The 22,911-nt window shown below is 40.3% G+C and overlaps 1 protein-coding gene and 1 pseudogene across 2 annotated transcripts in view; one reads left to right on the forward strand and one right to left on the reverse strand.

The window, feature by feature from the left end:
* Window positions 1–1,206: 1,206 nt before the first annotated feature.
* Window positions 1,207–2,659, reverse strand: LOC143142721 (4-galactosyl-N-acetylglucosaminide 3-alpha-L-fucosyltransferase 9-like; annotated as a pseudogene).
* A 5,256-nt stretch (window positions 2,660–7,915) lies between these two features.
* Window positions 7,916–22,911, forward strand: part of st6gal2b (ST6 beta-galactosamide alpha-2,6-sialyltranferase 2b) — a 39,606-nt gene continuing 24,610 nt past the window's right edge. The window contains exon 1 of one of the 2 annotated variants that reach the window (XM_076302934.1): window positions 7,916–8,152. The gene's annotated coding sequence lies outside the window, so the exon portion shown is untranslated. Of the gene's footprint in view, window positions 8,153–12,615; window positions 12,841–22,911 lie in introns of those variants that run through there. The other variant, XM_076302933.1, reaches the window with a different exon arrangement.

A 22,911-nucleotide genomic window follows, 5' to 3' on the forward strand; every position in this document is an offset into this window, starting at 1 on the left:
CCAAAACTGGTGGTGCTTAAAATGCTATATAATACAACTGTGTTTAAAGCAGGATGAGGATAACCTAAGGTTGTATGTGTGTGTGAGCAGACAATAACTGCTTTGAAAATAGGCCATTTAACATTGTTTCACATTACATCCCATTGAACTCATTCCATGTAGCCTACAGAAGGATTGCAATAATAATGATAATAATAACATACTGTATTACTATATTGCAGAATTCAGTGTCAGTGCACAACCATGCATACTACTACTACTGTAGTAGAAGGCAAGCAGTAGGCAGTGTACTGACATATCTATCAAACCACCTAGATAGTGAGGGTGGCGCAAAACAAGGTTAGGGAAGCCTTCATGCATTGTAGAATGTTTTGTGGTCGGAAAAAGTTTGAGAACTCATGCACAAGGCTATTGATTTGAAGGCACGTTGAAACTACAATAAATAGGTCTAAAAATTAGGTTTATTGTGTGTGTGACTGTTCAGTATTGTTCATATTGACATTTTAAAAGCAGGCTTAAAAGTAACTCAAAAGTTACTTTCTTTAGTAACTAATTACTTTTGATATACAGCAATTGGTAAGGTAATTGAATTACTTTTGAAAGAAGTAACTAGTAACTGTAACTAATTACTAATTTTCAGTAACTTGAGAACACTGGTTCTAAGCGATCTAGTGTGGTGCAAAATACTTGTCTGGCACTAAGGAATCTGTTGACTGACTAATTAAAGCAGTCTGTCGACTAATTGACGTTTGAACACTGTTTGCTTTTAATTCAGGTTATACATTTTCTGCTCGTAGGTAACGTTAGCTGAGACCACCAGGTAGCAAACACGTGGTGTAACTCGACTTGGACTTCCATGCTACTGACTCGAGACTCGACTCCACTGTGTAACAGCATTTAAAGCAATAACTGAAGAGATGTACAGGTGAACAGCATTTGAAGGTGATGAGTCTTTACAGAGGGCAAACTAACTAAAGCCCACACTAGAAGGAGATACGGAGAAACACTTTTATGACTTGTACTTCATATTATATCATCTTAACTTTTTGCATTAAATACATTCAGGTCATGTAAAATTGAAGCTGGAGAGGTTTGTACTCTGAAAGACTAAAAGACAAAAATTAAAGTTTGGTCCTTTAACTGTTTTTTTATGCACCTGCTCCAAAACTTTTAGAGATCTTACCATCTCATTTCCACTGGTGCCCATCAATGTTTTTTATGGAACCACCAGTACAGATCATGGACCACATTATAGGTGTTGTCTTCAGCAATATGGGCACAGGCAGTGCAGATGGGCTGTGTAAATTCATTGTGTGTTGTTAGAAGATGAGGTGTAGCTCTGAAGTATTTCCTCCATGCAAAGTAACGCATATACATGTCTTCGGTCTGATTCAACTGAAGCAGGTACTCAGCCAAAGCTTTTGGATTAGGGAAGTCATCCACGTGAATGAACGAGTCTGACGGGATAAACTGTTCATAGTTCTCCCTGGACGCACCTAAAACTACTGGCACAGTCCCACTGGCCATTTGTCCATTTAACTTTTCTGTGATGTAGTCCTCATGAATGGAGTTCTCAAAGGCCAGGTAAAATTTGCAGCTAGCAATGGTAGAGTAATAGTCTTTATACCTTAGAGAAGTTGCTCCTGCACAACTTTACCATATACTTTCACATCAATATGCTTCTTTAGTTCATGGTAATATTTCAGTCGGGTTAATGCACCGGTCCTCCGCCGGCCATTGCTTGCAATCCAGCAAACAATTTGTTTTTTCTGGGGAAGCACAAATTGTTCCTGACTTCTCACAATGCAGAGTTCATAGCGAGTAGTAATGTCTAAGTCTCGTGTGTAGGTCAAAGTGAGATTGAACAATCCATCCAATCCAGCTTTTCTGCCAGTGTTGGTTGGAGATTCAACATTGTAGATCCACTTTTGGAATGCTGGCCGTGGATCCTTAGGAAGATTCTTGAGATTCCATGCGATGGTCTTATGATAGAAGAGAACTCCATCTGCAGCACTGTACAAGGAGCGATCATCTGTGAGAACGCAGCTGTCTATGTTGAAATAGGTCTTGCAGTCTTTGAAGTCAAATTTGACCTGCGGCCACAACCAGATCAAAAGAATGGGTTTCTCTGGCTTTGCCACAGTCACTTTAGGTACCTTTGTGAAATAAGTATGACAGACTGTGGATGACTGATTGCCAATGGAGTATAAAAAAAGGTCAAAAGGTCAAGCCATATAAACAATTTATAGAATTTTTGAATAGTAAAATATTAATATAAAATTAAAGAGTGAGTTTTTGGAAAAAAGAAGCTTTGTGTACTATGTAGGGCAGTTAGATGAGTGCAGCATATGTGTTTTGAGATGGGTGGGTCAAAAGGGGAAGGCACATAATACATTTATAACATTTAAAAAAATTATATAAAATCAAAGAGGGAGTTTTTGGAAAAAAGAAGCTTTGTGTACTATGAAGGGCAGTTAGCTTAGTGCAAGAGATGTGTTTTAACATGGCTAGGTCGAAAGTGGAAGTCACATAATAGATTTATAGCATTTTTGAATAGTAACAAATTTATATAAAATCAAAGAATGAGTTTAAAAAAAAATAAAAAGCTTTGTGTACTATGTAGGGCAGTTACCTGAGTGCAATAGATGTGTTCTGACATGGGTAGGTCAAAAGGTCAAGCCGCATAATAGATTTATAGCATTTTTGAATAGTAAAATATTAATATAAAATCAGAGTGAGTTTTTGGAAGAAAGAAGCTTTGTGTACTATGAAGGGAAGTTAGCTGAGTGCATTTTTTTTACATTAAAAATATGTATAAAATCAAAAAATGGGTTTTTGGGAAAAAGAAGCTTTGTGTACTATATAGAGCAGTAATCCGAGTTCACCAGATGAGTTTTGACATGGGTAGGTCAAAAGTAACCTGACATTAGCCAGATGAATTTCATTCCGCTTAGCTCCGCCTAGCTTCACTCACATCCATCTGGGACCTCTTCCATTGAGAGTGATTTCTGCAACCGACTTTATGGTTCAGCCAATCAGGACGCAGGGCGGGAGTTTCATAGATGTGACATAGCGTAGAAGTGACTGTGAGACTGTTATTAGCGTCACGGGTTGGCTTCGATGTGAGTGGTTTAAGTAGCACGTCAATAGATGACGGACAAGTGGCTTATTCAATCATATGCAAGCATTTTTTGATTAGGCCCAGCATTCTGAAGCAACACTTCAATGGATCGGTTCCAGATGGATGAGTGGAGCTAGGCGGAGCGAAATTCATCTGGCTAGGGTCAGGTTAGGTCAAAAGGGCAAGCCGCATAATAGATTTGAAACATTTAACATTAAAAATTGTATAAAATCAAAGAGTAGGTTTTAGGGAAAAAGAAGCTTTGTGTACTAGAAAGGGCAGTAAGCCGAGTTCAGGAGATGTGTTTTAGTATGGGTAAGTCAAAAGGTGAAGCCGCATAATAGATTTAAATCTTTTATCAGCATTAAAAATTCATAAAATCAAAACATGGGTTTTTGGACAAAAGAAGCTTTGTGTAATATAGGCAGTCCTTGTTCAAACACATTAAAGTTGGTTTGACACAAACTCGACCCTCATAGTCAGTGCTAAATAGATTTTTCGAATGTGTCGAATATCCAACGTCCAATATAAAACCAACTTTACCACAGTGATATTCCCTTTGCCCTTCAGCATGTACATGTTTGCCCCTTTTTGTGGTTTGTAGATCAGCTATGCCACCCAAGAAGAACATACAAAGCATTTTCATTATGCAGAGTCTAAGTAGGAAAACTAGCCATACAAACTGGCAACTGGTGACCAGGCTTTCAAATTCGGATTTTACTGTGTAAAATAACATTAGCTGTTAGAATTACCCAGGATATTGTCACAGCTAAACCTAGCTTCTGTAATCTTTCAACCAAAGTTAGGAGTCATGTTGAATATGGGTGTGCCGTGCGGAGAGTCGCATAGGCTATAGCACAGAAAAGAAGTCACTAGGCTGCCAATCTTGCAGTGTATTTGTGAATGTAGCCTGCACAATGCAAAGAAATAAAAGATAAATAGGTGCATTTCCATAGAAATGAACATTGCGAGACACCAGATATTTCTTCTATGATCTCATCCCATAAAGCTTTTTTTTTTGACTTGTTAGTTTTTTTAACATTTATTTTATCTAATGACATAGCAAACATGATTAATTGAATCCACATATCCTTGCACTTTGACTTCAGACTTGACTTGCGACTCCACTCAAAAGACTTCAGACTTGACTAATACTCGAGCTTTGAGACTCCTGAACAAGCTGTATTTAATGCACATATTGCTTTTTAAATCTAAATGTATTCATGTATTTCTATTTTATTTTATTGCTACATACAGTATACTTTGGAAAACGTATAACGAGCGGCATGGCCCCTTTGCCATAATGTGCAAGGTAACGCATGTGCGCACACTCACAGATATAAAAAAAAAATGCATTGACCATGGCGACAAGAAGTCCTCCCGGAGTTGTGCCTTTTATCATTACTTTCGGTTACAATAACTTCGTGCACAGAGGAAATAAGCGAACAGCTACATGCAAGGTGTGTGGCACCAGGATAAAATATGCCTATTCAACAACGTATGATTTCATCAGTCATCTCCAAACGCACCTAGATAGGTCAGTCACTTAGGCCTAGCATATATCGTCACAGGCAGGCTTGGAATTTCAACATTCTGGGGGCAAGGCCACTTGGCCTTCAGTTGGGCATATTTGGTGGAGGGCACAAAGGCCACATGTCAGGGCACTAAGGCCAACGTTAACTATACAGTAGTAGGCTATAAAAATGATCAAAGTTGGCCGTCGTGGCCGCCGTGAAATTCCTACCCTGGTCACAGGTGACAAGCTAACCATCGCAAAGTGTTGTGCTAATGCTGGGAACAGGCAGGGATGGACAAAAATACATCAGAATGTATTTCAAAATAAAATACCTAATAGGCCTACCCTCATTTTTAATGTATCAAAATAAAATACTGTATTTTTGTATTTAGAAAATACTCAAAATACTTTTTTCAAGGAAGTATGGAAGCACTGCAAAAAAAGCTTTTTTAGCATTTTTAGATTTAGCCTATTAAAACTATATAGTAAAAAACAATACAATTTGGCCCCTGTCATACCAAATGCAAAGATTAAATTTTCGGGATCAAAAGAGTATATATATACTCATACTTACTTAATTAACCACATTATAATCAATAGGCCAAAATCATAATTGTGTATCTGTGCCCAATTTTGTTATTCAAGTCCAGTGCAGAACTGAATAACAAAATCATAAGGCTATGTATCTTGAAATTCCAGTATGTGAGAAACTTGACGTGCCAACCTCAAGTATGCAGCTAATAAGGAAATAGAATTGTTATTTAAACAAGGTGAACTTCTCCCCATGCAGATAAGGATGCTACAAGGAAGGGAATTCAAACACACTCAACACCTTACCATCTATTGATGTCTATATCTGACATTTTTTCTGTTAAAGATTGGCATGGAGACAATAGGACATTGTTGCCTTTGTCGTTGTCCTTATGTGAACTTGCACAGGTAAACTTGCTCATCTTTACTTGCGTACGACTTGAGCAAGGCACCTAACCCCTCACTGCTCCCCGAGCGCAGCTGTTGTTGCAGGCAGCTCACTGCGCCGGGATTAGTGTGTGCTTCACCTCACTGTCTGTTCACTGTGTGCTGAGTGTGTTTCACTAATTCACGGATTGGGATAAATGCAGAGACCAAATTTCCCTCACGGGATCAAAAGAGTATAAGTATACTTATACTTACTTATACTTCAGATCAGAGCTGATGCTTCAGCAATAGCCGTCACTGAAAAGCTGTGAGTGTCGTGGAACACAGCTGTTCTCACATTAGCTGATTGCAATAAACATAAACCACTGTTGCCTAATTACCAATTATTCATTACACCTGTGTGTAGTATCTACCTTTTTTTTGTGTTTTTCACATATAGTATCTTGCAGTATTTTTAAAATACAAAAATACACACCATTAAAGTATTTTGATACAAAATACAGAGCCATTTCCTTCAACCCAATAAAATACAAATGACAAAATACTATTTTGTATTTGAAATACATATTACATGTTTCAGAAATACTATCCATCCCTGGGAACAGGCAGATTAGCCTACATCTTTATAGTTGACCATATGATGACATACTTGGGTTAATACTGTATTTCACCAGTTAGGGCACCAAAATGGCCAGCAGCAGCACTGTGTAGCCTATCTTGACAAGTTTTTAAGTTTTGGGTTACAATATACAGGTAGTGGGCTCTCTGTTGATTTTAATGAGTAGGCCTAAGCCTAAAGTTACAGCATTTCTATCACAATTGACCAGACTTTGACCTTTGGTCTGCTTTTAACAAAATTCTGGCTATGATTGTTCCTTGTATTGCATCATGAGCCATCACTGTGCCTATTGCATTCTACTGTTGTTAGCCTTAAGCCTAGCTCAGTCATTATGTTGTACCACATCACCCTCCATTAGAAGTGCAATGAGCTGCATTGAGCATAATAAACTGCATTTAGAATTCTAAATCCATATTTCTAGATATTTTGGTGAAAGTAACTCAAAATCAATTCAGATACAGTAATATTATAATGTAACAAATTACTTTGAAATGACAGTAATGAGTAATACATAATACATTGCGATTTTGAAGTAACTTGCCCAACACTGATGACAACCATCACTTTCTATGTATGTGTGTGTGTGTGTGTGTGTGTGTGTGTGTGTGTGAGTGTGTGTGTGTGTGTGTGTGTGTGTGTGTGTGGAGGAAATTCTATGATTGCCAGTGATGTGAATGATCTCACAAATCACACAAACCAAATCAAGTTTTAAAAAATTGCATAGTATTGGTATTGAAACAATAATGTTGGTATTGTGACAACAGGAGTTGGGGATGTGTCCCCACCAAAGCTGAGACCAAAACTAAGCCCTTGCATGAAAGCGCAACTGGAGCTTTCCAATGATATTAGCGGCTGGGTGCTGTGATAAACGCTTCGCGAGAAAATTAACGTTGGACATACATGGAATTTAGTCATATTTCCATTCTGCACAATGTCCATCTCCACTCATTACTTGATGGCATATCTCACGAACGCTTCACAACACAGGGCAAACCATCAACACGACGATATGAAGCATTCTTCTCCAGGCCTACTTAGGCTGTTCCTGAGTTTTGAAATTGCAGCACATTTCTGCATGGTATCTAACTTTGAGCTGAAATTCTATTGTTATAGCCCAAAATAATTAACTTGGTTTCCATATCAAAGAATCAAAAGTTGATCATGGCATCCACAAGCATCAACTGTGCTTTTGAATAGATAGCTATGTCTACCATCATATTTCAGGTGACATGAGGCAGAGCAGAACGCTCTGAAGAAGTAGGCAGGGTCTTGTTGAATAGGCTATTCACTGATTTTATGCAAATATCACCAGTTAATCTGCTCACCATCTAAACTGGGAATCAGTTGACACAACAGTGGGAATCGTTGACACAACATCACTGAAGACTTTAAAGTCGACGTTTCAACATTAAACTCGAAATTTCGAGAATAAAGTTGAAATATGATATTTAAACTTTATTTGTCGAAATTTCGAGTAATAGGCCTAGGCCTAATACTCGGTCATAGTCGTAGGCCCAGGCCTACCTGTATGGACAGACCACCTGAACAGAAAACAATAGGCTAATTTCCATTTCCTCCTTCTCGTGATGCATCAAGTGCTTGATTTGACAATTAGAACTTTTATTACGACCTCCAGATGTAACGCATAGCCGAGACAGTAGGCTACGCCTTAATGAAAAGCAAAGGCACAGTGCGCATGTTCATATCATCTATCTCTCAGTTTAAGCATTAGGCTGAGCCTCCTCATGACGCCTTACCGGAGCTCAGATAGTTGGCAGCGCTGCGAAGCGAGCAGCGAAGAGTCCACAGCGGAGAGTATAGAGCGACTTTAATGTATGACGAAAGACAGGTGTTAGTTGTAGCCTAGGCCCTATATGCAACCATCGGAAATGCGACATAATCACAGATAGTCCTGCGGGAGTGGGGACAGCATTGAATGTGGATCATGCAGCGGTGAAAAAGTTCGTTTTTACGCCAGGTGAGAGGCTTATCCTACTGTTTCAGGAAATGAAGTTGGGACTTAATGGTGCATTTAACCTAAATGATTCACCAACTTTTAAAGTAGAATAAGTCTTCACTAATCTATTAGCCATATTCAGCTGAAGGGAACGTTAACCTTTTTTTTTTTTTTTTTTACTAAAATGAGATCGCTGAAACCATTTGAATGAGTTGAGTTTGAAATGGATGGGGATATAGGCCTATATGAAGTTTTAGCTTGTTTCCGTTCTTCTTTCTCTTTGGTTCCAGACATTCGGTTGTCATAGACTAGGCTATGTTTAAAGAAACATTTGCATAGGTCACTTCTCAGCGTCTTGGCTGACCAGATATTCTTGAGAACACGTGCCCCACTCTTGTGATCAAACTGCCTGTCCTTTAACCGCGTCTGCCCGGTGCGTGCAGGTGCTCCCCTCGCGCTGGGATTCACCCCAAGTTGGCCTGTCATAATTCTCTTAACTGCACACTTTAGCCAATATCAACTGCATGACACTAAACTCGTTATTTCTATCTGTAAAACAAACGAATTTATGTATTTGTTGAACTTCATACATACCAAAAATGACATGTTACCGTGACTTGAAGAGCTGTAGACAGTGTTGTAAGGCTGCGTATACACATCCGCTTGGAGCTCCAGTGGAATTTTAATTTCATGACGAGAATTCTAGGTCTAACCATTCATGCGGTTAATAGGCGACCCATCAGGCCAGCCCTATAACTCCGAGCGAACAAAATCGGATATTTCAGGCAGTAAATGCTCCCGTTAAGAACCAAATCAGATTTTGTTCAAATCTACATATGGCTACTGAAAATGTAAGGTTCATTTAGCAAATGTTATTTTGAAGTGTTAAAAAATATCGTTGTTTTAGAATTTCCGAACAAAAGTGGGGATAATTGGGGGTGTTACGATAGGCTACTGTAGGCCGACGTAGAGAGACGCACACATTTTGATTCAGGGCCACGACCCCCCCCCCCCCCCCCTTATATTCGGACATAGAAAAATAAATAAAAGGAAAAACTAATAGCGAAAGTGAAACGTAGTGTCCCTTTATTTTAATTGACGAATTTGTAAGCCTACGTTAACATTTGAAATTCCATAGAAAATGCTTGGGGTCATTTACAAGGATACAAGGATACAAGGAAGTTTATTGTCACATGCATATAGTTAGGCCTACTGGAAGTAAGAAATGCAGTGAAATTATGTCTGGTGTCAGCCTATTTGTGCATTTATGGGGGGGGGGGGTAAAAAGTGCAGTAGAAGAGGGGTTTAGTAGATTAAGTGGCAAGGGCTGCATAAGAAAGGTGGGGGAGGATTGGGATTGGGGGGGGGCACCAACAAGGAGCACCCAAGAGCAACAGGGGCAAGGAAAAACTCCCTTACCAAGGAAGAAACCTTGGGCAGATCCACGGCTCAAGGGGCTAACCCAACTGCCAGGGGTCTTGGTGTGTGTGTTGGGGGGATGACAGGGGAGATGGGATAGTGTGCTGTGTATGTGGGGAGAGGGCAGTGTGCAATATGTGTGTTGGAGAAGCTTCCTCATGAGACAATGTGCTGTGTATGGGGGGGGCAGTGTGCTGTAAGTATGTTGGGGATGTGTGTTGGAGAAGCTTCCTGATGAAATAATGTGCTGTGTAGGTAGGGGAGAGGGGGGGCAGTGTACTGCAAGTATGGTGAAAGGACTTACTATTGCAAGCAGAGTACTGTATGTATGATGTATGTGAGTGATGACAGTGAAGATGTGTGTGTGGAGCAGTGACTGTGTGTGTGTGTGTAGTGTGTGTGTGGGTAGGTGGGGGCAGTGTGCTGTAAGTATGTAGAGGATGTGTGTTGGAGAAGATCCTGAAGACAATGTGCTGTGTATGTAGGGAGGGGGGGGGCAGTGTGCAGCAAGTATGTAGAGGAGGCTTACTGTAGCAAACAGTGTGCTGTATGTATGTGAGGTGATGACAGTGATAATGTAAGTGTGTGTGTTTTTTGTGTGTGTGTTGGGGGTGGGGGTGAGGCAGAAATGCTAGGCAATCAAGGACATGGGTAGATGGAGGAGAAATCAAAATAATAAATAAAAAGTTCTATGGAGATGTGCAAAAGTTGGAGAAAGTCAGATATGTGTGTGTGTGTGTGTTTTGACGTGTGATGAAATAAGAAAATAAATAAAAGGTATGTAGCATAGGGAGAGGGATGTAAAAGTGCTAAAAGTCTTGTAGGTGTGTGTGTGTGTGTGTGTGGGGGGGGGGGTCATGAGTGCTGAGGAGTGAATGAGTGCAAAGTCAGTAGTGTGAGTTCAGAGTTGGGAAATGTTTGAGAGTGCTGAGGAGTGAATGTGTGCAAAGTCAGTATAGTGTGAGGTCAGAGTTTGGATGGCCTGGGGATAAAAACTTCTCCTGAGTCTCTCAGTTCTGGCTTTGTGACTGCATAGGCGTCTTCTTGATTTCAGCGGTAGGAATAATCCATTGTTAGGATGAGAAGAGTCCTTCAGAATCTTTTGGGCTCTTAGGAGTACTCTTCTGGAATAGATATCTTGTAGAGCAGGGAGTTGAGTTCTTATAGTACGTTCAGCTGAGCGCACTACTCTCTGCAGAGTACTACAATCTCTAACTGTGGAGTTCCCATACCAGGTGATGATGCTACCAGTTAGAACACTCTCAACCGCTGAAGTGTAGAAGGCCTTCATGATGGATGTAGAAACTTTGAATTTCCTTAGCTGACGAAGGAAGTAGAGTCGTTGTCTGGACTTCTTCAGAACATATTGAGTGTTAACAGTCCATGTTAAGTCTTCAGTAATGTGGACTATCTAGTTTTGGGTTATACAATATACAGGTAGTGGGCTCTCTGTTGATTTTAATGAGTAGGCCTAAGCCTAAAGTTACAGCATTTCTATCACAATTGACCAGACTTTGACCTTTGGTCTGCTTTTAACAAAATTCTGGCTATGATTGTTCCTTGTATTGCATCATGAGCCATCACTGCGCCTATTGCATTCTACTGTTGTTAGCCTTAAGCCTAGGTCAGTCATTATGTTATACCACATCACCCTCCATTAGAAGTGCAATGAGCTGCATTAAGCATAATAAACTGCATTTAGAATTCCAAATCCATATTTCTAGATATTTTGGTGAAAGTAACTCAAAATCAATTCAGATACAGTAATATTATAATGTAACAAATTACTTTGAAATGACAGTAATGAGTAATACATAATACATTGCGATTTTGAAGTAACTTGCCTAACACTGATGACAACCATCACTTTCTATGTATGTGTGTGTGTGTGTGTGTGTGTGTGTGTGTGTGTGTGTGTGTGTGTGTGTGTGTGTGTTTGTGTGAGAGAGTGTGTGTGTTTGTGTGTGTGTGTGTGGAGGGTCAATCAAATTCTATGATTGCCAGTGATGTGAATGATCTCACAAATCAAATATTGGTATTGAAACAATAATGTTGGTATTGTGACAACAGGAGTTGGGGATGTGTCCCCACCAAAGCTGAGACCAAAACTACGCCCTTGCATGAAAGTGCAACTGGAGCTTTCCAATGATATTAGCGGCTGGGTGCTGTGATAAACGCTTCGCGAGAAAATTAACGTTGGACATACATGGAATTTAGTCATATTTCCATTCTGCACAATGCGCTTCGTCCATCTCCACTCATTACTTGATGGCATATCTCACGAACGCTTCACAACACAGGGCAAACCATCAACACGACGATATGAAGCATTCTTCTCCAGGCCTACTTAGGCTGTTCCTGAGTTTTGAAATTGCAGCACATTTCTGCATGGTATCCAACTTTGAGCTGAAATTCTATTGTTATAGCCCAAAATAATTAACTTGGTTTCCATATCAAAGAATCAAAAGTTGATCATGGCATCCACAAGCATCAACTGTGCTTTTGAATAGATAGCTATGTCTACCATCATGTTTCAGGTGACATGAGGCAGAGCAGAACGCTCTGAAGAAGTAGGCAGGGTCTTGTTGAATAGGCTATTCACAGATTTTATGCAAATATCACCAGTTAATCTGCTCACCATCTAAACTGGGAATCAGTTGACACAACAGTGGGAATCGTTGACACAACATCACTGAAGACTTTAAAGTCGACGTTTCAACATTAATCTCGAAATTTCGAGAATAAAGTTGAAATATGATATTTAAACTTTATTTTTCGAAATTTCGAGTAATAGGCCTAGGCCTAATACTCGGTCATAGTCGTAGGCCCAGGCCTACCTGTATGGACAGACCACCTGAACAGAAAACAATAGGCTAATTTCCATTTCCTCCTTCTCGTGATGCATCAAGTGCTTGATTTGACAATTAGAACTTTTATTACGACCTCCAGATGTAACGCATAGCCGACACAGTAGGCTACGCCTTAATGAAAAGCAAAGGCACAGTGCGCATGTTCATATCATCTATCTCTCAGTTTAAGCATTAGGCTGAGCCTCCTCATGACGACTTACCGGAGCTCAGATAGTTGGCAGCGCTGCGAAGCGAGCAGCGAAGAGTCCACAGCGGAGAGTATAGAGCGACTTTAATGTATGACGAAAGACAGGTGTTAGTTGTAGCCTAGGCCCTATACGCAACCGTCGGAAATGCGACATAATCACAGATAGTCCTGCGGGAGTGGGGACAGCATTGAATGTGGATCATGCAGCGGTGAAAAGTTCGTTTTTACGCCAGGTGAGAGGCTTATCCTACTGTTTCAGGAAATGAAGTTGGGACTTAATGGTGCATTTAACCTAAATGATTCACCAACTTTTAAAGTAGAATAAGTCTTCACTAATCTATTAGCCATATTCAGCTGAAGGGAACGTTAACCTTTTTTTTTTTTTACTAAAATGAGATCGCTGAAACCATTTGAATGAGTTGAGTTTGAAATGGATGGGGATATAGGCCTATATGAAGTTTTAGCTTGTTTCCGTTCTTCTTTCTCTTTGGTTCCAGACATTCGGTTGTCATAGACTAGGCTATGTTTAAAGAAACATTTGCATAGGTCACTTTTCAGCGTCTTGGCTGACCAGATATTCTTGAGAACACGTGCCCCACTCTTGTGATCAAACTGCCTGTCCTTTAACCGCGTCTGCCCGGTGCGTGCAGGTGCTCCCCTCGCGCTGGGATTCACCCCAAGTTGGCCTGTCATAATTCTCTTAACTGCACACTTTAGCCAATATCAACTGCATGACACTAAACTCGTTATTTCTATCTGTAAAACAAACGAATTTATGTATTTGTTGAACTTCATACATACCAAAAATGACATGTTACCGTGACTTGAAGAGCTGTAGACAGTGTTGTAAGGCTGCGTATACACATCCGCTTGGAGCTCCAGTGGAATTTTAATTTCATGACGAGAATTCTAGGTCTAACCATTCATGCGGTAAATAGGCGACCCATCAGGCCAGCCCTATAACTCCGAGCGAACAAAATCGGATATTTCAGGCAGTAAATGCTCCCGTTAAGAACCAAATCAGATTTTGTTCAAATCTACATATGGCTACTGAAAATGTAAGGTTCATTTAGCAAATGTTATTTTGAAGTGTTAAAAAATATCGTTGTTTTAGAATTTCCGAACAAAAGTGGTGATAATTGGGGGTGTTACGATAGGCTACTGTAGGCCGACGTAGAGAGACGCACACATTTTGATTCAGGGCCACGACACCCCCCCCCCCTTATATTCGGACATAGAAAAATAAATAAAAGGAAAAACTAATAGCGAAAGTGAAACGTAGTGTCCCTTTATTTTAATTGACGAATTTGTAAGCCTACGTTAACATTTGAAATTCCATAGAAAATGCTTGGGGTCATTTACAAGGATACAAGGATACAAGGAAGTTTATTGTCACATGCATATAGTTAGGCCTACTGGAAGTAAGAAATGCAGTGAAATTATGTCTGGTGTCAGCCTATTTGTGCATTTATGGGGGGGGGGGGGGTAAAAAGTGCAGTAGAAGAGGGGTTTAGTAGATTAAGTGGCAAGGGCTGCATAAGAAAGGTGGGGGAGGATTGGGATTGGGGGGGGGCACCAACAAGGAGCACCCAAGAGCAACAGGGGCAAGGAAAAACTCCCTTACCAAGGAAGAAACCTTGGGCAGATCGATCCACGGCTCAAGGGGCTAACCCAACTGCCAGGGGTCTTGGTGTGTGTGTTGGGGGGATGACAGGGGAGATGGGATAGTGTGCTGTGTATGTGGGGAGAGGGCATTGTGCAATATGTGTGTTGGAGAAGCTTCCTCATGAGACAATGTGCTGTGTGTATGGGGGGGGGGGGGGGGGCAGTGTGCTGTAAGTATGTTGGGGATGTGTGTTGGAGAAGCTTCCTAATGAAATAATGTGCTGTGTATGTAGGGAAGGGGGGGGGCAGTGTACTGCAAGTATGGTGAAGGGACTTACTATTGCAAGCAGAGTACTGTATGTATGATGTATGTGAGTGATGACAGTGAAGATGTGTGTGTGGAGCAGTGACTGTGTGTGTGTGTGTAGTGTGTGTGTGGGTAGGTGGGGGCAGTGTGCTGTAAGTATGTAGAGGATGTGTGTTGGAGAAGATCCTGAAGACAATGTGCTGTGTATGTAGGGAGGGGGGGGGCAGTGTGCAGCAAGTATGTAGAGGAGGCTTACTGTAGCAAACAGTGTGCTGTATGTATGTGAGGTGATGACAGTGATGATGTAAGTGTGTGTGTTTTTTTTGTGTTTTGGGGGTGGGGGTGGGGGGGCAGAAATGCTAGGCAATCAAGGACATGTGTAGATGGAGGAGAAATCAACATAATAAATAAAAAGTTCTATGGAGATGTGCAAAAGTTGGAGAAAGTCAGATATGTGTGTGTGTGTGTGTTTTGACGTGTGATGAATTAAGAAAATAAAAAAAATGTCTGTAGCATAGGGAGAGGGATGTAAAAGTGCTAAAAGTCTTGTAGGTGTGTGTGTGTGTGTGGGGGGGGGGGGGGGTCATGAGTGCTGAGGAGTGAATGAGTGCAAAGTCAGTAGTGTGAGTTCAGAGTTCGGATGGCCTGGGGATAAAAACTTCTCCTGAGTCTTGCAGTTCTGGCTTTGTGACTGCATAGGCGTCTTCTTGATTTCAGCGGTAGGAATAATCCATTGTTAGGATGAGAAGAGTCCTTCAGAATCTTTTGGGCTCTTAGGAGTACTCTTCTGGAATAGATATCTTGTAGAGCAGGGAGTTGAGTTCTTATAGTACGTTTAGCTGAGCGCACTACTCTCTGCAGAGTACTACAATCTCTAACTGTGGAGTTCCCATACCAGGTGATGATGCTACCAGTTAGAACACTCTCAACCGCTGAAGTGTAGAAGGCCTTCATGGTGGATGTAGAAACTTTGAATTTCCTTAGCTGACGAAAGAAGTAGAGTCGTTGTCTGGACTTCTTCAGAACATATTGAGTGTTAACCGTCCATGTTAAGTCTTCAGTAATGTGGACACCAAGGTATTTAAAACTTGTGACTAGGTATTTAAAACTGATTTTTGATGTGTGGTAGGCCTACTGATACAAAAAAGCAAATATAATTTAGGAAGGGATCACAATGTTTACAATGACCATATAGTGTATGTGTACGAATTCTGGTTTGATATTTCTAATTGTGTTTTGTGCTGTATTGAATGGACATTTTTTTTGCAATATCTTGGTCATTTTAAATTGTTATCGTTTAGTCTTCTATGTATTCCTCAAATAGGTTGTCTTTGACATGATGCCATTTGGATTTGTATCTAATTGGTATATTTGCTTTTTTTGTATCAGGGAATTACAACTTAGAATACATAATCCAATTTACGTTCCCATTCTTTATTGTGTTTACCTGTGATGAATCAGATTTTAGCGTGCAAAATAGCCTACATTTAATGGTCATAATAATGTGATGAAAAGCGGACAAAAATGCAATCAAGTTATGAAACGAGACGTTGCCAGAATAGTTTGACATTATCTTTGCTAAGTGAATATTTTATTAGGCCTATGAGGTAAAAAGCAGAGAAAGCAACATGTGGTTTATGTGGCCTACTGCATCAAAATCTAAGCCTACACATTTCCTCTCTTTCTTACTCGACTTCTTTCTTATCTTCAAACGTGTTCCGTGACACCGCGAAAAATTATTGCATGGTGCAACAATCTAATCTTAAAATAATTACAATTATTTATGTCTCTGTGTGGTATATAACCTACTTGGGATGCTTACATGCAGATGTCAAAGTGTTTCTATTTTCGTATTGATGTGAATTAATGTGTAGATCCGAAGTTTAAATGGTAGGCCTATAGCTGCGACGTGCAGTCACCTGACATCACCGTCAAATCAGAGGATATTTCAGAACTATTAACGTGGACAGCTCCCCTTAAGAGCATCTTAAGAGCAGTGCACGCGCGTTCACGCTACGAGCATGTTCGGGAAACAATCGGAAAAACCAAACGAACGATCGTAAGATGAATCGTAGAAAACCCTCTTAAGAGCGTGTCTCCGTCATTATCGGGAAACTAGGCCCAGTACCACATTTTTCCATACGTGGGGTCAAAATAACCCCAAGCATTTTCTATGGAATTTCAAAGGTTAACCCTAGGAAGCTTTTATTTTTAACAACTGTGACTATCAGGTATACATTTACCGGTGTATTATCAACAACTTTTCATAACATATCAATGTAGGTGTCTTAGGAAATTACAAAAAACTGCAACATTGAATCATAACGGATTTGCATATGGCCATATACCAAATATTCTAAGTAGGGAAGCACCTGTATGTGAAGTGCATGAGTGTGCTTCATGAAGTTTTATAGAATGCCATCACTATGGTTGAGTATGTGCCCTGACTATCATACCAACATCCATGGCTTTTTGATGTTGCGGTGAAGCTGCAGACTTGCTACCCTGTACCCTGTAGCCCCAAGTTTGAGGCCTGACTGATCCCTCTATTTGCTATAGGCCTATCTACCCCCTGTGTTTCTCTTTTGAGACAAATTGCTTACTAAACGTTCAGAAAGTCAGGTGCAGGTAACTTGCATGAGTGTGCATCAGTACGCATACTGTACATGAGTATGCATGGGTGTAAGTGTGAAAACTCATGGATATGTGTGTGTGGTTGTGTGTGTATGTACAGCATACCAGTGCTTCCCATACATTGACTTATACATTGGCATTCCCATACATTGACTTATTTGTGGCGGCCCACCACAATATCAACATTGTCCACCACACAATGATTTTCCAGGTTGTACTAAATTGTGCTTAAATCTGGTTAGCACAGGGATGGATTACTGCACGGGCCTACCGGGCCCAGGCCCAGGGGCCCAAGGGGTCAGGGGGCCCTGAAGCCCAAGCCTTTGCATGGAATCATTGCCTCAATATCAACAAATCAGGATGTAGGCTATGAGTCTGATTGAATTTAGTATTGGCCATCCCCAAAATGCACCAGAATACAGGAAATCACAGCAAACAAATACTTTTTTTTCTGGGGGAGGACCCCCAAACCCCCCCTCCCACATATTTGACAATTAGTGGGGGGCCTTTAATACATCTGGGCCCAGGGGCCCGAAAGTTCTTAATCCGCCCATGGGTTAGCATCATAACCACACTGTGCTAATTGTTAAAAACTGTTTTATTCAAGTTAATTCTGCAAACCAACCACCACAAATGGAATTCAATTCTGTGGGAAACACTGTATACTGTACCGGAGAATGTTTGGGGAGATTTATGGAGCTTTTAACTAGTACATAACAGTGATTTTGATGATTTCCTATGATAATTTGTATTATTATAACTTCATATCTGTAAAATATTGATTTTCATTCCGCAATGGTACAATGTTGCCTGGGGGCAAAAACTAAGTTTATATCCAACCTTGCTATTATCATTGGAACGTTAAAGTGAAAAATACAAAACAACAGATTTATTGAAGGTAAAACTTTCACAACAGAGTCCAGGTATGGGGATGATGATGAGACCTCATTCAGTGATAGGATTTTTACAACTATAGGCTCCCTTGCATTTGCAGTACTTGCAACAACGGATACCAGCTACCCGACAGGGACACCCATTCTTGTGTGCACACTTGCCACACGAGCAGGGATCTGGTAAACCTTCAAGTTTTGAGATTACAATCTCAGGGACTAATAAACTGCCCTTTCTTACAAAACCATCTGCATTTAAGATCAAGGTGGTGTCTGTAAATGGTGCTTGGACCCAAAGCTGCTGTTGAATAGGCTCTTTGTATATGTTTTCTTGCATTAGTTGAGGGGCAAGCAGCCCTCTCAAAGGTCATCTTAAGGGCATTACTACCGAACGCAGCAATGCGCAGGTCATCAAATGACTCCATGTCCGTTGATGGTTTGAGACATTTGACCAAGAATGTTTCTGCCATTTGTGTTGCACTCTGTTAGCTGTGGACAGTTGACATTGAGAACCAGAAAAGAGTTGTCTGGTTTGTGGACAGTGTTTCGTTGATATTTTGCTGGTTGTATCGCACCCAGTCAGCACATGTAGTGCTGAGAGACACTGTGTGATGCAGATATCGTGAAGTGGTAATATTGATCTTTTCACTCCTGAGTTGCGGATGAGCCATAACAATTGTTATGTGGTATAATAGGCACACAAAACCATCTGTGTCACCTGATGACAGTGTCAGTGATGTAGATCCATAAGTTGTTCTCTCACTTTCTTCAGATCTTTTAGAATTTTGTAAAATAAGGTTTCAAATATGAGTAATTGGTATGTACCAACTTATCTGTGCTTTGTGAGGAATAACTTCATGATATGAAGACATTGTAACTTCATCAACTTGTCTGAGATGATGACATTTTCCCCATTTTGCAAAAAAACTAAACAAAAACACTAGCAGCTAGCTAGCTAGATACAATACACACCAAATTAAATATAAAACTGTTACAAATTCATTATAATTATTTAAATACACAAAACTACAACTCATGATAATGACACGTAAGAAGACATGCCAACACAAAGAATAAACAAGAATAAACAAGAAATAACAAAGAAATAGATTTTCTTACTTTTCTTGATCTCACAAGTCATCTTGCTTTACAGCCATGTGCTCTGCTATGACCTTAGGTCACTATGGCTGCCAAGTAAACTTTTGTTGGAGAAAAAAAAGTTGGAGGTGCTGGCGTGATGACAGCAATATTTAGAACAGGTAGGAAATGTAAGCTTTTAAAGTTTAGGTTAATAAACAACTGGCAATTCATGTATGTCACTAGTTGTATGTAATAGGTTGACTGTTTTTTAACCATTTTCTTTATATCAAATCAGAATGCTTACACTCTTCTAAGACCTTATAATTATGGTCACTGTGAACATTGTGATCACCTCAGAAAATGTGTAGCTTCAAGGGTTTCTATGTACACATATTTAATGAGATATTGCCTCATTTGCTTATTCTATTTTATTTTTTAGGCAAAGTGTAATACAAAAAGTATTTCTCTTAATATGAAGATTAATCTGGTAGAAATGTATGGGAATATCTATAAAGGAAAAAAAGTCCCATTCACCTGTAGTGTGATAATAGTGTTATCTGTTGTAGTCATTTTCAGGACTTTTGTCCCAGGTAGAGATTTTGGCACACATCCCATGTTGTTTAGTGGGGTCATATTAGTCTATAACAGTTGAGATATTCTCTGCTAAATGAAGTGCATACAAATCTTACCCAGGACCTCTACTAATGCTGGCACAAAACATAATTTCTGTCAGAAACCAGCCTATAATGCATAGGGTAACGTAAGGGTGAGTCAGACAGAAGTGGGGCCTGTCTTAGTAGCCTATCCTGAATCCTGTCCCTTTCAAACTACCTTAAAATTGTGTGATTAGCCGCCAGCATAATAAAATCAAAATACAAAATCTTATTAGGCTATAGGTCCAAACCTATGAGTCTAAGCCTTAGTTAAAAAAAAAACTCTTTAGGTGTAAGTAATTAGACAAAGAGCCATTGCATTCTGTGTAATAGAGGTTAACACAGATACTCTAGTTTGTTTTCTTTTAAAATAAACATTTTGGAGACAAATGGAGTCATACCACAGGTCTATGTCCAGAGATGGATTACTGAATGGGCCTACTGGGTCCAAGAGCTCAGGGGGCCCTGAAGCCCAAGACTCTGCGTGAAGTTGCTTCTTATGATTGTTGCTGGTAACCTGCTACCAAGGATTGGTTTATTCCATAAAACAAGACTTCAAGGCCATGGATATGAACCAGGGGCCGGTTCCCCAAAACGTTCTTATCGCTTAGTAGTTCTTAACCTATTCCTTAACCTCTCTCTTAACGTTATGGCACGATTCCCGACACGTTCATACGCTAAGTATATCTTCTGTAAGTCACACGTTCGTAAGGTTGGTCTGGACCATTCGTAAGCTCTCTCTTAGCGTTGTTTGAGCTCTAAAGACACTAGTCGCCGCCACTGTGCAGCAGTCTTTAGAAATCAGCGCAGCGCAGTACAAGTCAAACTATGGTAGGCCTACAGTATGTTGACAATGTTGTGGCTCAACGATGATTTTATGTTATGGACATTTTAATACTAATAATAAAATATGTTCGCAATGGATACAGGCCTATTTATGAAGTTTACTTTATTTGGTATCAGAACTAATATGGTGGTAGGCTAGGCTAATTAGTAGGCTTTTTCGTAATGTCATTAAATCGTTCAAATTGGCAATCACTTTTGATAATTAAAAGCTGGCAAAGAATTGCCTCTAAATGGCTAAGATCTATAAATGGGTAAGCATGGTGGTGTCCAGTAAGCGACCAAACTATGGCAGCGATCCAACGGAGCCGGTGAAGCACCCGATTTGGTTCCCCCGGAATTCCTGTTTCCTTTACGCCACTGTTTTGAAGTTCTTGCGTTGTTGCTAGGTTACCGTGCGTATTCACAGTGCTGTATTGCGTTTTCCGTGTTTTCAGCTACGGTAACCGACTAGAGCTTCCGTGTAAAGACCTAGAGGGGAAACATGAATTGCATGGGGAACCAAATCGGGTGCTTCACCGGCCGTGGAGCCATTTAGTCCATGTTGCTCCATAGCTCATTTTTGTTGCTGTTGCACAAGTTATTCCAAAAGCTGGAAAACAGTGTCACCTTGTGCAAGCTCACCTCGTATTGCAAAACTTCAAGTTCTTTTGACGAGAAGCTTGGTGCCCTTTTTTTACACCATATTTTGTATAACTCTCTCTCTGTTCATTGTAGATAGGTTGCTTTTTATTGAAAACATTAACCAATGGCAATCGATACCGCATCAAACAGAAGTAACTGCAGCTGCTTGCCAATCAATTCTAATTTTAAGGTACCTTACCATTAATATAAAAGTGTACTACAATAATAAGTGTATTTACATAACTTTTAGAAGTCGTTAAACCCATGTCAAGAAGCGGCACAAGGGGATAAGGAGGGTGGATGATTAGCGAGGGATAGGCCTACCCGGTTAGTCTATCTACCCGTCACAACATATTGTGTGAACATATTACTGACAATTTGATAATGTAATTAATAGTCTATTTTACTGATAACTTAAACTATGTTAAAATAAAAGTTACTAGAATAATTTGAGGAATGTTTCATTTGCATAGTACGTGTTGTCTTTCTTAACGCTGTCATGCACCTTCGTGTGAAGTGAAAAATCGATTCCTGAGCAATCGATGCCAATTCAGCACCTTCACTTGAGACAGCGCCTTTGTAACGTTGAACGTATGAGGCAGTGTGTTAAGAAGCTTCCTAAGGGACACTTCGGGGAACACACTTAGGAACATAAACAACTTAATTAAGATATATCGTCTTATATATGCGTCTTCTTAGCGCGCTAAGAGTGAGCGTTATCGGGGAACCGGCCCCAGTTTTTTTCTTAGTTTTTCATATAGAGAAAAGATGACGGCAGTGAGGCCAGAGGAGGAGTCAGTTGCGAAAGAGGAATAAAATACACTGCTTTACTGATGTTAAAGCACACAGGCTGTTTAAAGTGAACAGTGAACAGTCACACCCACAGCTGAAAGATTGGTTGCAGGCACAGAAAGTAGTTTTTCATGCCAACTGTGTCAGTTATGGGCACATGTCACACCCACAGCGGAAAGATTGGTTGCTGGCACAGAAAGTAGTTTTTCCTGCCAACTGTGTCAGTTATGGGCACATGGTGATGATGCACCAAAACTGATGAAAACACGGGCTGGCTCACTAGAGAGCACCAAGCAGTATTTCCTCTACGTTGATTTTAGCATGGCGGCCTGCCACGGCAAAAAATTAATACCGCCACAGTATCAGAATCAGGACAGACGCACAATGTAGTTGCGGTTGCTTTTTAAATAATCCTGCCGACTATCCTCGTCCTCTGGCTGCCCCTCACATTGAAATTTAACAATGAGTGAAATGGTCCATGCGGATGGTCTGCCCCCACCAGGGTTGTGCAATTCTGCTTCCTGTTTGCTACCTCAATTGAAATGCAAGTGAAATTCAAGAATTGAATTGGAATTTAAGAGCCTGTTTCAATTCAATTTGAGGTCCCCTTGAAAACGAGATGTTACATCTCAAGGGGTTTCCTCTTAATACATTTCCAGAAATAATACATTTCAATTCTGGAATTTTGCACAAGCCTGGCCCCCACTGCTAAAAACAAAATCTAGAGGAAACACTGCCAGGGTTCAAAGAGTTCTGAACAAAGAGCCAGCCTTCAAAGGTCTGGCTATCAAACAGCCTGTGCCCCTCCCTAATTGTTTTATGTTCCTGATTTTATCTGTGCTGTTCCTGTTCAAGCCTTTATTTAGTGTGTCAATA

This window comes from Alosa pseudoharengus, unplaced genomic scaffold (genome assembly GCF_046254945.1).
Source record: "Alosa pseudoharengus isolate Yale_2024_CS ecotype anadromous, Long Island Sound unplaced genomic scaffold, YU_APseudo_1.1 YU_APseudo_1.1_scf_24, whole genome shotgun sequence".
Classification (NCBI taxonomy): Eukaryota; Metazoa; Chordata; class Actinopteri; order Clupeiformes; family Clupeidae; genus Alosa; species Alosa pseudoharengus.